At 52.0% G+C, this 3,589-nt stretch overlaps 1 pseudogene; it reads left to right on the top strand.

Moving 5' to 3' along the window:
- The first annotated feature begins 2,408 nt into the window (after positions 1 to 2,408).
- LOC106899906 lies at positions 2,409 to 3,589 on the top strand (annotated as a pseudogene).

Here is a 3,589-nt window from a genome sequence, read left to right as displayed (position 1 = left end):
AACAAACCCCATTGCTCAAGGTCACATTCAGTGCAGCGTTGAACACCTCCCAGGATGGAGACTGCACATCCTCCCTGGGAAATCCATTCATTGTCTCAGTGCTTCTTTTAGCCTTCTGCTTCATGAAAATTCCTGGTGTTCCAGGTGCTGTCCATTGCCCCTGCTCCTGACACTGGGGACTTCCAGAGTCTAGGGCCATCTTCTCTGCCTCCTCTGAACAAGTGGTTCCTGGATCTGCTCAGAACACTCGAACAAACACAGCTCAGTGCTCTGCCTTTTCCTCACAAGGCAGTGTTGGCCAAAGCCTTGGTGGGAGTGTCCTCCTTCCCACCTCTTGTGTTGCTCATGAAATCAAGAAAAAGTATTGGTGTTACTGCTAATCCCTGTGAGACCCCACCGGTCCATGTCTGCCAGCTGGGCTTTGCTCCACTGGTCATAACCTTTCTGCCCGACGGTCCAGCTGATTTTTCTCTCCCCTTATCATTCTCTAACTCATTTATCACCAATTTGGCTATGAAGGAAGTAGGAGAGAGGGTGTCAAAGGTTTTACTCAACTCTAGGTACACAGATGTCCTGCCCTTCCCTTCTCCGCAGTGCCTGTAAGCTCCTGAGAAAGCAATGAGTATGTCTGCCAGCTGGGCTTTGCTCCACTGGTCATAACCTTTCTGCCCGACGGTCCAGCTGATTTTTCTCTCCCCTTATCATTCTCTAACTCATTTATCACCAATTTGGCTATGAAGGAAGTAGGAGAGAGGGTGTCAAAGGTTTTACTCAACTCTAGGTACACAGATGTCCTGCCCTTCCCTTCTCCAAGCAGTAAGTTGGCCATCAGCTTCTCAGCCCAGGAACACCTCCATAGAGAGGGAAACCATCCCTAGCTGAGCTCTCCCAGAAGAGCTTCCTGGCACTGATCACTATGGGGTCACTAGAGGGAAGGAGAAGAGCCCTCAGCTGCCTTATCTTCAAACTGAGTCTGCCTGACTCCAGGCAGACAAACCTTCAGGCAGGGATATGGGCTCAGGAACTTTCTAGACTGTGCACAGCCCTTTGTTAGAATGAGGGTCTCTTCTGGACACCTCTGCCGGACAGCAGTTGGTTTTGGAGGGGTGTGTCCTTGGATCCGATGTCTGTTTCCTCCCAGGGGCAGTTGCTGGGAACTCAGATGGAGATTCCAGTACGGGACAGGAACGTCAAAGGTGTCATCAATTTTTTAAAATGTCCTGTGAAATCCAGGGATTTCACTTCCTCTCACAGCGCAGTGATATCAGACTCTGTGTTCCTTTCATTCAGTACCTGTTTGGGACACGGTCTCGGCCCCTGCCTGGCACAGCACCAGGCCAGTGAAGAGCACAAGTCCATTTGGCATTGACTTGGGCATGAGGGAGGGCTGTGTCCCACCCCAGGCACAGTCAACACTGCTTTGGAAGGGAATCCACTCAGGGATGGGCAGCAGGAGGTGGGCAGGATTCCTCAGCCTTCTCCTTGCCCAGAAAGCAATCCCCATTCTTCAAACTCTCTAAAGCTGGGAGAGCAGCTGTGTCCTGGCGTGGAGAGGCAGGGAATGGGGACTGCCCAGCCATGCTGAGGAGCTCCCAATAGGGTTATGCTGAATTCAACTAAGGATCCAAGTTGGAGTGACTCCATCCTTGCTGTGGTCTGAAATGAGCACCAGCAGAATGTGAGCTCTGTAGGGGCAGGAGAAGGGGAGCTCAGGAGGCAGGGGTTGCATTTCAGGGCCTCTTCCCTGGACAGATCTCCAGGGGGCTGGTGCCATCACCACTCAGCCGCACTTGGGTTCTCTGGGAACATTTTCCACTTTGGTGCTCATGTGAATGTCACCACCATGAGCAACACCTTCCCTTGTGATGAAGACACACAGAGGAACATTCTGGGGAAGCACAATACCCCAGGAATGTCCAAGCCATTGTTTGTGTACTCACAGATCACATAGAGTAGGGACAAGTCCAAACCAGCCAGATTTTTTTCCTGAGGTCAGTGTTAGGGTGGATGGGGTCAGAACTGTAGAGCACAACGCACACACCTGGGGAGGGAACAAGTGACCATTGGGGTGAGCTGAGGACACAGGGAAAGAGATGGATGTGGCGCTTCCTCATGCAAGGGAGGCACTCAGCATCCAGCAGAGGATGGCTGGAGCTTTCTCCTGAGAATGACACTTCAATCAGCCCCAACGGAGTGACCCAGGATGAGGTGTCTTTCCTTCCCTGGACTTGTCCAGCATTTGAGCTGACTCTTCTGCTTGCACTGCTGCATTCCTGCCCTGGAAATCCTGGGGCCTTGCAGCCCTGTGCTCACAGGAAATTTTAATTGTAGAATGGGCATGGCACAATCCTGGAAATGAAAAGGCAGCAGTGTTGGAAACCAAAGCACAGCCCATATCATTAGCTGCGATGGTTTGCATTCAAGATGAGCTTGTCAGAAAATTGTTACCTCTGCAAAGGGCACCTCTGCTCCTGCAGCAATGAAGGGCAGGTATAAAAGCCAGCACAGGTCCCTGCTCTCTCATCTACTTCTCTGGCCTCCTTCTCCTTGGGAACCAGGTGAGTCTTAAGCTCTATTTTCCTCTCTTCCAAAGGGAGATCTCTTCTTGATGTACCTTTCATCTGATATTGGCTCTCTCCTTTCCCTTGGTTTGCATCTTCTTGTCACGATAGAGGGAAGCAGGGAGAAGGTCTGTGTAGGGAGAGTCTGAGATATGGTGATGGGGCTTTTAGTTTATGTTCTAGGAGAAACCCTCATTGGGCCAGGCTGCTCTTTGTAGGGTAATGAAGACTGTGTGTCTCCTGCCTGAGCTTCCAGCTCCTCACTAGAAGTGGCCTTGGCTCCTTCGTGACAGTGTAAACACGCTGCTCCTCACCCATGCTTGTTCTGTTTCCTCGCTGCTCCTCTCCCAGGTGCACCTCCACACTTGAGATATGTCCTGCTACAACCAGTGTGTGCCCTGCCGGCCCTGCGGCCCGACCCCACTGGCCAACAGCTGCAACGAGCCCTGTGTCAGGCAGTGCCAGAACTCCACCGTCGTCATTGAGCCTCCTGCTGTGGTGGTGACCCTGCCTGGTCCCATCCTCAGCTCCTTCCCTCAGAACACCCTGGTGGGCTCCTCCACCTCGGCTGCTGTTGGCAGCATCCTCAGCTGTGATGGAGTGCCCATCACCTCTGGGTGCTGTGACCTCTCTGGCATTTCCAGCCGCTACTATGGCAGAAGGTGCCTCCCCTGTTAAAGATTCTGGGGAATTCCCAGGGAGACACCTTGAGGGATTTAGAACATGATGCTGGGCAGAGGATCAAGCTTTTCAATGCTTTTTTTCAGCACAGCTGAATGGCTTTGCTTTTCTTTCCCTTTTCCTTGTTTGCTTCACATCCCCTTAGCAGCAAGGTTCCTCGAGGTCAACCTGGTGGGGACTGTCTGTCTCCTCTCCCTCTATGGGGCAGGCAGACAGATAAGATGCAATAACATCTTCACGACCCAGGTTCATGGATTTACAGGTGCCCCTGGGGCTCCATGAACTGGTGGCCCCGGCCTGGAGTGACTTTGTTTCCCTCTTTTAACTCATTAAAATTCTGCTGCTTT

Source organism: Calidris pugnax, unplaced genomic scaffold (genome assembly GCF_001431845.1).
Source record: "Calidris pugnax isolate Ruff unplaced genomic scaffold, ASM143184v1 scaffold901, whole genome shotgun sequence".
Classification (NCBI taxonomy): Eukaryota; Metazoa; Chordata; class Aves; order Charadriiformes; family Scolopacidae; genus Calidris; species Calidris pugnax.
Note: the sequence above shows the minus strand (reverse complement) of the source record. Positions and strands in the feature narration are given on the sequence as shown.